Source organism: Balaenoptera acutorostrata, chromosome 15 (assembly GCF_949987535.1).
Source record: "Balaenoptera acutorostrata chromosome 15, mBalAcu1.1, whole genome shotgun sequence".
In the NCBI taxonomy this organism is placed as follows: Eukaryota; Metazoa; Chordata; class Mammalia; order Artiodactyla; family Balaenopteridae; genus Balaenoptera; species Balaenoptera acutorostrata.
In genome coordinates, this window is record NC_080078.1 from 27,872,984 (window position 1) to 27,885,941 (window position 12,958).

Sequence of the window (12,958 nt, forward strand, 5' to 3'; positions counted from 1 at the left end):
ACTGCTTGCCTTGGATCTCATCTTCTTTATATTTAAGTTATTACAATTTGGGGCTATTGATACACCCAGGTGAACTAACTAATTCATGCACATTATCTCATCTGACCATCGCTAGAGCTGTTTCTGAAGAGAAGTTAAGGACTCTGCCCTTGACCGCATACCTGGTTAGTGGCTGAGCTTCCAGTGGAGGCTAGTCCTGACTCACATACACTTTGGGCTCCTAATCACCATGCTTTACTGCCATTGCCACTTTTCCTTTTATGCAGTGCCTTCTAGTTTTCAAAGTGTTCCATGATTATTATTAGTTAAGGAGGCAGGGATTATTATTGTCCTTATTAGCCAGATCACTTAGGTAATTTGACTAAGATCATCCAGTGAATTAGAGATGCATCTAGGATAAAAGTTCCAGTCTTTGAAACTTCGGAACTTTGCCTTTTTCACTTGACTCCACCAATCAGGCTCTCTTGGAAGGACCAGACTCCACCAGCCTCTCCTAATATTTTTTTAAATACTTCAAGCAATTCATTCAGTTTTTAAATTCAAGAATACTAATAACAGCTATTTTCTTTGAATTAAGGTGTATTTGGCAGAAAAAAATTCGCTTGTTAGTCAAACATAAATGAAATTATGGTCAATTTCAGTCTCCCCTCCCACAGATAGTAGTATCTTTTTCACTAGCTTTATTCATAATTTTTTATCAGTGAAAGGGAGTTTACTTTAAACACCCTCTCTTTGAGCAAACAAATGTTCTAATTCAGCCACAACCTGTCAGGCTTTGTTTATTGAGATTTAACAATGGTACCTAATTCTTATCATCAATTTAGCATCCTTGAAACAGTCAGCTTAGCTCCCCAGTGCTAAAGTTTCCGACACTCTATTTTTCTTGCATCTTTTCTGAACCGTAGGTTCTAATTCTGTGTTCCAGTTAATTAGCGCTGTCTGTAATTTTAGACAACCCATATCTGTTAAGGCACCCAAAATTCCATCTTTGTTTCCAAAGGTGGCTGTTTGTTGTGCCAGAAGGTACTTAGCTGCTGAAATAAATAGATGACGTATCACTTATAAAAAGTGCTGTTGCCTCATTGGGCAGATGTCTCTTGGTGATGGTGACTAAATATAGCATGCCGATTTTAGGGCAAAGATGTAATTTTAAAAAGTAATCATAAAACTATTGATTGGAAAGACGTCACTTTGATTTCCTGTTCACTGTGATTATAGAGACCTTCACCCTTACCAGGCTTAGAAATTTTTAACCCTTGAAAACTAACGCCCTATCAGAAACAAATTTCATATTGGAAAACTAAAAGTGTATCTACCCAGAGGTGTGGGTCAAAGACTTGTTTCCGTCCTTTGATTCCAGCAATGAAAACACATTCAGGAGGGAAAAAAGGAGGTACTGTGGGAGGTACCATCTTTAATAATACTAATACTACTAAAATATAATAGTTCCTACCATATTTCAAACTTCATTATGTGCCAGACATTGTAATAAGCACCTTATTTATATTATGGGTTCATTCAATTCTCACGGCATGACTGTAATAAGAGGAAGATGTATTTCACATGAAGCAAACAAAGCTTACATTTTATGGCCCCCTCACTTGCATGGGTCCTTTCTAAGGCCCTAGCAATGTGTTTCCATCATCACATGTTGTTTTGAAATTTTGTAAAAGTAAAATGTTTGAACAGCAATGGTTTAAGCCTGGGAATTCTTTCTCCTGGGGGTTCTTTTTTGTTACACATCCCCTCATATTGGTTAGTGCTAGAGAGGCTGAGAACATCTGGGGATTTGGGATTGAGCTGCAGTGATACATCAGGATGGGGTTTAGTGGGATACTTTTATGTGGTTCTCATTCATTTCCATGAATTGTTAAGTGACTCTAAGCTACCCGTGAATGACTTATCCCTATGGCTTCCAGGAATACTCCTGCCACACTGTGCTGACTCATCTAGTATTTTGATCCAAAACAGCAGGGCCAGAGGTGGTATTGCAATGGGGACAGAAGAAATGCAGGTAACAGAGGAGAAATTAAGTTTGAAGTATATGGAGTCAGAAGCTAGTCTATGGGAAATTCTTCTAAAGCATACAACTCATATATGAAACAAACTCATTAGAGCTTTTCCCAAATTTAGTGATAATCCTAAAAATTTACATGTCATTACTAATAATGAGTTGTGGAACTGAAAGTAAATTTTCTAAACCATCAAGAGCCGTATTAACTTTTCATCAACCATGCTAGAAAAAAAGTTAGAATTATTTATTTTCTCTATAGAAAGTATTTTTATCAAATTATTGTCATATGAAGACAGAGTATGCAGCCTGAACATGTAGGATAAAAATATTACAGAGGTGTTCGCTTCGGCAGCACATATACTAAAATTGGAAGGATACAGAGAGAATTAGCATGGCCGCTGCGCAAGGATAACACGCAAATTCGTGACGCATTCCATATTTTTTAGTGGGAAGCAGCCGCATAGCACAGGGAGATCAGCTCGGTGCTCTGTGACCACCTAGAGGGGTGGGATCGGAAGGGTGGGAGGGAGACTCAAGAGGGAGGAGATATGGGGATATATGTATGTGTATAGCTGATTCACTTTGTTATAAAGCAGAAACTAACACCATTGTGAAGCAATTATACTCCAATAAAGATGTTAAAAAAAAAATTAGGTCCTGAAAGGCAGTTCGAATTTATTTCTAGCTTATTTCTGGTCACATACCAAGGATGTGAGAGAATGGACATAGGACAGGTAAGTTTTGAAAGGGGAATCAAGAAATCCCCATGCAGCACTATGGATCAGTCTGTATTAGTCTGCCTGGACTGATATAACAAAAAAATCATGGCTTAAACAACAGAAATTTATTTACTCACAGTTCTGGAAACTGGCAAGTCCAAAATCAAGGTACTGGCCAATTCAGTTTCTGTTGAGGGCTCTCTTCCTGAATTGCAGTTGGCAGTCTTCTTGCTGTGTCCTCACCTGGTGGGGAGGGAGATCTCTAGTGTCTCTTCATCTTCTTATAAGGGCACCAGCTCTATCCGATTAAGACCCCACCCCTATGACCTCATTTAACCTTTATCACCTCCTCACAGGCCTTATCTCCAAATACAGTCACATTGGGGCTGAGGGCCTCAACATATAAATTTGTAGGGGGCACAGACATCCAGTCCCTAACCCAGTCTTTATAGGGTCTAGAGGTAGCACAGGTGGGCCCTGCTCAGTCTTTTGGCTCCAGCATGGTGGGAAGAGTATGGCTCTGGAGCCAGGCTGGCAGTTTGAATCCTGGCTCCTCTGTGTCTAACTGTGTGACCTCTGGCAAGTTCCTTAAGCTATTTGTGCCATAGTTTTCTTCTCTGTAAAATGCAGCTGATAACTATACCTGACTCGTAAGGTCATTAAGAAGATTAAAGAAGTGAATGCAGGTAAAGAGCTCAGAAGAGTAACTGGAGCATAGGCACCCAATAAATTCTCTTTAAACCTTGGAAGATCCAGCAGGACATTCATTACTCTGACAGCTTATAGCAGTGTTCCCCAAAGTGTGGTCAACTGTCTAGGTCTGGGCCTGGAAATATGCATTTTAGTGCACTCCCAAAATGACGTGAACGTAGGCTTACATTGGAGAATCATCAGCTTACCTGTTAAGGGAGGTTGGTTAAATCTGTGTGGTTCACCAGCACTTTCTTCATTTGGTTCTCAAATACAAAGAGTTTCTTTCTTCCACGGGGTTGAAAGAAATCAATGTCAAGAAGAGAGGGCCCCCTGGCTGCTCTGGACAGTGGACATCCAGTGCCTTCTAGGCTGTGTCCTTCAACAGCTGGCCATTTGGGGTCATGTGATCTGCATGAAATGGAAACAGGCAAGCTGATGTGTTTAGACATGGAGTGAGGATGGTTGGGATGAATTTTTCATTTGTCATCTGATCGAGTCAGCATTGTGGGGACCCTAGCAGCAACTGTCTCCCTTATTGGAGATGATGCCATTGGGAAGGCAAGGAGGGCTGTGGCTGAAGCCCTCCTGCTAGACTCAGTGGGTGGTGTCTGAATGTGCCCTCTGCCCCACGATCACACTCGGTCTTTCTAAAAAGAAAAAATAATTATTTTATGTTATGATGATTTGGCCTGTCAAAAATCCAGAAATAGCAAAATTAAAATGACCAAATCAATAAATAGTATTTAGTAAGAGTTTATTGTGCATACAAGAACAGTTCGTGAATGGGGGGGGGGAGCTTTCAAATTTAAAATGGATATGAAGCTCAGGGGCATGACATTACAGGATGGCTTATAAAGTGAAAACAAGGACGTTGTTTAACCTTTACAGTGATTGGTTATTACAGTGGGGGTTTCCAGATGGCAGGGAATTGGTTAAAAGTGATTATCTTATTCCCTCACCATAGGAAAGATGTGGTTTAAGGGTATAAACTTGCAGCTAGTAGATAAATAAGTTCTGGAGATCTAATGCACAGCATAGTGATTACAGATAATGATATTGTAAGATAGACATCAAAATGGCTAAGAAACTAGAACTTAATTATTCCCACCACAAAAAAGAAATGATAATAATATGATGTGATAGAGATGTTGGCTAAATCTACAATGACAATCATACTATTGTGATATATAAATGCATCAAATTAACATGTCATAGACCTTAAACTTATACAATGTTATATGTCAAATATATTTCAATAAAGAAAGAAATTTAATAGACTCACAGACATAGAAAACACACTTACGGTTACCAAAGGGGAAAGGCAAGGGGAAAGATAAATTAGGAATTTGGGATTAACAGATACACACTACCATATATAAAATAAACAACAAGGATCTATTGTATAGCACAGGGAACTATATCCAATATCTTATAGGTAATTACCTATAATGGAAAAGAATCTGAAAAATATATATACACACACACACACATACATACATATACATATACATATATATATATATATATATTTACAACTGAATCACTTTGCTGTACTCCTGAAACTAACACAACATTGTAAATCAACTATACTTCAATTTTTTTAAGTGAATTAAAAACAAGAAATTTTAAAACGCGATTATCTTGTACAAATTTTAGGAAGATGACCTAAGTTTCTTTTGATTATCAGAGGCATTTACAAGATACAATCTAAGTTAAGTTTCACTTCTGTTCATGAAATAAGATAGATTCAGTTTGGCTTAAATGATTTTTGTCTGTTTAGGGAATTTTCAAGTCTGGTCTCCATTTTGTGTTGAACAGCCCCAAAAGGAAACAAGCCTTTGGTTTCCTCCAGAAGCAAACACAGGATCAGGAATTTGAGTGTAAAGAGTTTACCTGGGAGGTAGTAGCTGGACATACCAGGTTGGGGAAGGAGAGCAGAGGGGAATGAGATGGGGAAGAGAAGAAAGCAAGTTACTAATGTAGGTAGCTGTGCCTTTGTTCTCTGAGGAACTCTGGGAGCCCATATAAATAAGCGCCCCAGAAAGATTCTACCAGAGGAACAAGGGAGATGGGGCATTTATTTCCCAGTTTCCTGTCCATCATTGGTTGCAGATTGATCTAGGGGGCATTTACTTTCCAGCATTTCTGGCCTGCCTCTCATGAGGACAAGTCTTGCTCTCATGGGCTGAAAAAGTAGCAAGTATTCATAGCTGGGCATGTAGAGGTGAGTTCTGACACCTCTGCATGCCCAAAATTTACTCAATGAATGTCATTACTTGTAAAACAACAGATTTTCAAAATACATTCAAGAAAAAGATTTAAGTTCACGTTTTCACCTGTGGAAAAGAGGAACTGTGCTTACCTATAAGGCTCTGTCTGAATTTCTAAAAAAATGCCACAGACAGAAAGGAGTTTCCCTTAGAACTTGTGCCCCTCCCGACCCTTCCCATATTGGAAAATGCCTAACAATTAATTGTTGCAAAAACAACCCCTGTTACTGTCAGTAACTTTGGGCAGGTTACTGACAGTGTCTGCTACACTTCGAAGCGTTGGCAAAATGACTGCCCCTGCTTTACAGGTGTGAAAATGATAACGTGGGTTGAGCATGTCCTGGGCCCACTGCAAATACCCTCTGTGTTGTCACTACTCCAGGTGTGGTCCAGGGGCCAGCAGAGTCCGCATCCCCTGGAGGCTTCCCAGAAATGCAGGATCTCAGGGCCCGCCCACACCTGCCGAGTCAGAGCCTGAATTTTTTTTTTTTTTTAAATAGATTTTTTTTTTTAATATTTATTTATTTATTTATTTATGGCTGTGTTGGGTCTTCGTTTCTGTGCGAGGGCTTTCTCTAGTTGTGGCAAGCGGGGGCCACTCTTCATCGCGGTGCGCGGGCCTCTCACTATCGCGGGCTCTCTCGTTGCGGAGCACAGGCTCCAGATGCGCAGGCTCAGTAATTGTGGCTCACGGGCCTAGTTGCTCCGCGGCATGTGGGATCCTCCCAGACCAGGGCTCGAACCCGTGTCCCCTGCATTGGCAGGCGGATTCTCAACCACTGCGCCACCAGGGAAGCCCCTCAGAGCCTGAATTTTAACCAGATTCCCAGGCCTTCCAGATGCACACAGGCACCCTCCTCATTTCTGTGCTGGAAGACCATGGCCACACCTAGCTGGACTGTCAGGCAACACTGAAGAATTGGGGAGCGCCAATGGAAGGCCAGAAAGCCACATTCCTGGAAGGGACCAGAGGCAACAGAGCCAGGAGTGATGTAGCAACTTGACCAGGATGTTAGAGATGAGAATGTAAGTGGGCTGGTCCTGGAGCACATGTGAAGCATGGCTGGGGCCTCACAGAAATAACTAAGGGAGATCTCCGGGGAGGAGAAGGGCATGTAGTTCTTTGCTGGGGACAAAGGGCCATTGCAGTTTAAGTGTTCATGCTAATTTGGCTCCATTTGTGGTCATGCCAGGTGAAACCTGGGTCATTTCAGATATATCTGTGCATGTTTCTGTACTAGATTGTGAGCACCTAGAAGGAAGGAGCTGGGTCTTGTATGACTTTAATCTCAGTATTTGGTGCACAAAATTGGTACTTAAATGATACTTGCTGAATGGCCTGGTGAACTCCATTCATTAATTTATTCATTCATTCATTTATTTAACAAATAATTAGCAGATATAATATTGTCCAGGCACTGTATTAGAGCTGAGTTAACACTGGTGAATAAACCACATTGTTAGGTGCCCTTGAGAAGCCTATAGTCTAGTGAGGGATGGACAAGCGCATAAAATTAATATATAATTGGAAATTATGAAAATTGCTGTCTGTGCTACGTAATGATAGGGATAAATGAGGAGGGAGGATGCAGGATGCCCTCAGACAGCGTACCAGGAAAACCCCCTTTGAGGATTGATGTTTAAGTCAAGAACTGAAGAATGAGAAGGCTCGAGCCATGGTAAGGTGGAAGAGCCTTCTAAGCAGCCATCACAGCACGTGCAAAGCCCCTGAGGCAAGAATCAATGGAATGGGGCTTCCCTGGTGGCGTAGTAGTTAAGAATCTGCCTGCCAATGCAAGGGACACGGGTTCAAGCCCTGGTCCGGGAAGATCCCACATGCTGTGGAACAACTAAGCCCATGCGAGCCATAAACTACTGAAGCCCGTGCACCTAGAGCCCATGCTGCGCAACAAGAGAAGCCACCACAATGAGAGGCCCACGCGCTACAACGAAGAGTAGCCCCCACTTGCTGCAACTAGAGAAAGCCTGCGTGCAGCAACGAAGACCCAATGCAGCCAAAAACAATAAATACAATAAAATAAATAAATTTTAAAAAAAGAATTCCATTAAAAAAATTTTAAAACAAAGAATCAATGGAGTGGTACATGATTTATAAGAAATAGAACCCATACCCTATATTGCTGCTTGCTGAATAGCCACCCTGTTTAGGCAACAGAAACCCTGAAAGAAGAGTCAAGTCTGTCTGAGACAAACCAGGTTCTGCTGTGAGCCCTTGGGGTTGATTTGGTTTGTGCTCCTAATAAAAGGAGAGTCATCCATTTGGAAAATCCAGGCACCGCAGAGTTTGAGTTTCTATGAGGTGTTAGCATCTCAGGGCTCAACATAAAATCCTATGTTATAAAGGCTTCTACTTTGTTACACTTTCCCCCGCTCTTGATCATGGAAGAGAAAGTATGAGTCATTCGATTTGGGATGTGTCAGGGTCACATTTCAGGGCCATGTTCCAAATAGAAAGGAATATTTTTTTCTGAATATAATGAAAAAGTTCTAGCTCTGCTGTTACTATTTATGTGACCCTGAACCTGTTACCTCAACTTCCCACACCTGGTTTCTTCCTCTCTAAAACAGTCTTCCTGAGGCCCATGGTGTTTATGAGAACGGGTCCAGTTTCGTGCAGTAAGTAAGCATTTCTGAGCATCTAACAGTAACTCATTTGACAAATGTGTCGATTCCTTCTCTGTATGTTCTAAGCACTGTGTCAAGCTCCAGAGATTGAACAATAGAGCAAAACAGAAACATCCCAACTTCTAAGAGTTCATGGTCTCCCAGGAAAGACAGGCTTAAAGTGTAGCAGATATGAATTTAAAACCAAAAGGTGAGTATTATATATAAAATAGATAAACAACAAGGATTTACTGTATAGCACAAGAAACTGTATTCAGTATCTTGTAATAACCTATAATGGAAAAGAATCTGAAAAAATAATACATATATCACTTTGCTGTATACCTGAAACTAACACAATATTGCAAATCAACTCTACTTCAGTAAAAAAAAAAAAAAGTAAACTATAAAAAAAAAAAAGTGAGGGTGCAAGAAATAGCAAAGATATTTATCCTCTGTAAATCAAGTGACGTCTCAAGTCCCAGTCGTGTCTGGTTGGCAAGTAATTCAGTCTCGGGCATTACTAGAGCTCCGTCTCTTAACGTGGAACTTGACAGAGGACCTTGGTTTCATCCTGGGAGACTCTTAGCGGGAAACTTAGCTATGCCTGGCCCAGACTCCTGAGCCCTAGAAATGGTGAGATAATAAATGTGTGTTGTTTTAAGCCCCTAGATTTGTGGTCGTTTTGCAGGCGTAGAACATGAATACAGAGGTGTCTCCACCCTTCCCTTGGCCTCCCCTGGTTTCTGTGAGTGCCCTAGTGGGCAAGCCTTCAGGTTCCTGCTGTGGTTTCCACGGCACCCAAGAAACAGGCATTCTTGCTGACCGGGAGCCTAGATGTTGGAGTCCAGCCCCTCTTTGGTGCACCAGACCTCCAAGTCCTTGTGCCAAACATCTGTCCCCACCATCCATCCTCGCTCTGGGGGAATCTCTTGTCTCACAGCTAGACCCCAAAGCTACGCTCCTCTCTCACCTTTTCCCTGCTGGGACGATGCCAGAATGGCTTAGGGTCTCATAAGATGCAGAGAAAAAACAGATTCTCATTTTGCTTTAAAATGACATGGAAGAAAGTGTCCTGTAGACTCCTTGGGATTAGTGTTGGGGGGTGGGGGGAGGGAGTATGGAAAGCAAAGCATGGCTATTTCTCCTTTGTTCCCACCCTTGTACAGCAGTGACAATGAAACACAAATGTCTTAACATATTTTCCTACCAAACTAGTGATGACAATATACTGTTTCAAGTGCTGTAATAGGAGAAGCACACAGTGCAAGAGGAGCACATAACAGGGGCCATTGGCATTTCCTACTGAGCCTTAAGGAAGATTGTTGGGCTGCACCCAGCAGGCTGCAAGCCCTGTACTTGCCCAGATTCAGGACTGAAGAAAGAGCTCAGAGTCAGTGACAGAGAGATCAATGGTTTAACCGATGGGGGGATCTTACATGTCTGAAGCAAGGTCCTGAAGTGACACCCCACTGTGTACGGCAGACAGTGGGCAGGACATGGCGGGAGGTTACCAGATATAGGGGAAATTGACGTCAGGCTGGCTCATCCTTTACCAGGGAAACTGGCAGAGGGGCATGCCCCTCTCCACCACTTTGATAAGCTATCATGGTAGAAATGTTCTGACCTAAAGATCAGAACAGTCACTAGCTGGGGTGGGGGTAAGTATGTAGGGAGGTCAGTCATGTGAGTAGGGCGTAGGTAAAGCAGACGCTGGTCGAGCAGGGGATGTACAGAGAGCAAGAGAACAGTCATTTTAGGTGGCCTGATCATACAAAGATTTACCGGTGGAAGTGAAATTTAGACTGAGAGCCAAAGGATGAGAGAGTTAACCAGGTGAAAGGGTAGTGCGGTAGGGGTGGGGAGGTGGAAGGAAAGAATGTGTTATTGACTCAAAGCCAAGCAAGACATGGCACATTTAAAGAATGAAAGAACAGAGCATGTAACGGAGAGAAGGGGCTGGGGCCTGGGGGGATAAGTCTGGATAAATAAGGAGGGAGGAAAAGCCATGCAAACCCATTATTTATGTATCAGTCAGCTTTTGCTGTCATAATTCTATATAACAAAAACCTCCCAAACTCACTGGGCTATAAAAACAAGCATTTCGGTTTTGCTTTTGGGTCTCTGGAGAGGTAGTGGCATTTCTGGGTTTGACTAGAATCAGCTGGTTTGAATCTAGGCTGGGCATTGGGTTGACGCCGCCTGTTTCCTCATTCTCTTTGGACCAATGACTACATGAGGCATGTTTTTCTCATGGCAGATGGCAGACATGCAACAAGGCGAGAGGAAACATGTAATGTTTCTTAGGGTCTCAGCTGGGAACTGGCACAATGGCAGTTCCATTCAAGTTCCATTGGTCAAGGCAGGTCACCTGGCCAGTCCAAAATCAATGGGACAGGGAAGGTGGCGGGGGGTTCCCTTTGCCCGCAGAGGGACAGATGCAATGCAGAGGCCCATGGTAAAGGGCAGTGTTGTTTAATTTCTAACTCAGGGAGGGAAGAAAGAAGTGGGAACAATAGCCCAACTTGTCATCCTAGGGATAATAGAAACCCATGCCAGAGTTTCAAGGAGAGCTGTGAATAAAATGATCAGATGAGCAAAACATTATGCTAATATGAACAGCCACCATTTCAAGGGTCGTGAGCGGTACAGCACTCCCTCCGTGATTCTTGGTCCCACTTAGTCACCTGAATCCCGAAGCTGGCCTGCCTGTTCCCAGAGAGTCACACAGTCTTTCATAAACTGTTGCCCCTTCCTTCAGCTGTGGTCCTTAATAGGACTAACAATAAACAAGAGAGTTCTATTGGAATACTCAATGTGGATGTCCAACACCGTCCCCTTCTGCCATCCCCTCCTGCCCCAAATCCCTGCAAATGACCAAAACAATATTACTAAAAGGGAACCTTCATAACATCATTGGAAAACAGAAAGAGAGGGACATTACTGGACCAGAAACAATGAGAAATCCCTATGAAGAAGTAGATAGGATCTGATCGAAGGAAGGAAAATTAGTGGGAGGCTTGGGAACAGGACTGGCTACAGAATTTGCAGGGCCCAGTGCAAAGTGAAAATGCTGGGCCCGGGAAAATGATTCAGAATTTCAAGATGGCGACACCAGAGAATTAAAACATGCCCGGAGGCCTTCTAAGTGCACAGCCCATCAAGAAGAAGAAAGATTCCTTTCTCTTTCCTGGCAAGGACTCAGCCAATGAAAAGCCATGGACACTGCACAGGTCACATGCCTATGAAGTCGGACTGCTGGGGGCAGTGGATACCATGAGCACGAGGGGGTTGGGAGCAACAATTATGGGGATTGGTTTGGAATCAGGGTTAGAACGAGGGCAGTTGATTAGTTTAGGGCCTGTCCTCTCCCAGGCCTGAAACCCTCCACTTGTTCCCATCAATGGGCAGAATTGGTTCTTCCAGGCTGGGGTGCTGTCTTCATTGGCCAGGACTGCTGTGACAATGAACCACAAACTGGGTAGCTTAGACAACAGAAATGTATTGTCTCCCAGCTCTGGAAGCCAGAAGTCAGAAATCATGGTGTCATCAGGGTTAGTTCCTTCTGAAGGCTGTGAGGGAAGCCTGTCGCATGCCTCTTCTCTAGCTTCTAGAGGTTTGGTGGCAATCTTTGGTGTTCCTTGGCTTGTGTAGGTGCATCACTCCAACCTCTGCTTTCAGCTTCATGTGATGTACTGCCCGTGTGCATGCCTCTGTGTCCAAATTTCCACTTTTTGTAACACACCACTCACACTGGATTAGGGAACCGTCCTACTCCAGTATGACCTTATCTTAACTAATTATATCTGCAACGACCCTATTTCTAAATAAGGTCATATTCTACTCAATATTCTGTAATACCTATAAAAGAACCTGAAAGAGAATATATATTCTTCGCTGTACACATGAAACTAACACAACACTGTAAATCAACTATACTTCAATTAAAGAAAAAAGGGCACATTCTAAAGCACTGGGGGTTAGGAATCCAACATATGAATCTGACCAGGGACACAATTCAGCCCATAACAGGTAAATAATGAGTGCTTGAGCCACAGGGGCAGGGTCATGCCCTGGTACAGACTCCTTCACTCCTAGGAGACTAAGAGGCAGGAAAACCACAACACTGCACACCTCACCTGGCTGCACGATGCTCCTCTCCCCCACAATCACAGGCAGCAGATGGCTGTGAACAGACAGTAGCAAACAAGGGCCATCAAACACTGGGGGCAAAACAAATGTCAGGGAATAGGATAGTTGCTCATAAAGAATATCATTTGATTAAACCGCATCACCTATCCAAAACAGATGGACTTTTCATAATCTCCTGACAGTCCTGAAATGTTACCTTAATTACCCAACAGGTACAGTCATCTCTTATGCTACCTTACCTGCTGCAGTCAGGTTACAGAGTTTGGAAACGTTATGACTTGGCTTTTTGGGTTATCGAAGATCAGAGGTTGTCAACTATGGCTACACACTAGAGTCACCTGGGGGGCTTTGAAAATACTGATGCCTGGGTCCCACGATTTAACCGGTTTGGGGGTACAACCTGGGCACTGAGATTTTTTTCTTTTGAAAGCTCTCAGGTGATTACATTGCGCAGGGAAGGCTGAGAACCACTGGCTTGGAACTCT

General features: G+C 42.8%; 1 non-coding gene across 1 annotated transcript; it reads left to right on the plus strand.

The window, feature by feature from the left end:
* Positions 1-2,350: 2,350 nt before the first annotated feature.
* LOC114238635 (U6 spliceosomal RNA) lies at positions 2,351-2,457 on the plus strand. The gene has a single exon (XR_003623955.2). It is a non-coding gene; the product is annotated as a U6 spliceosomal RNA (small nuclear RNA).
* Positions 2,458-12,958: the final 10,501 nt, after the last annotated feature.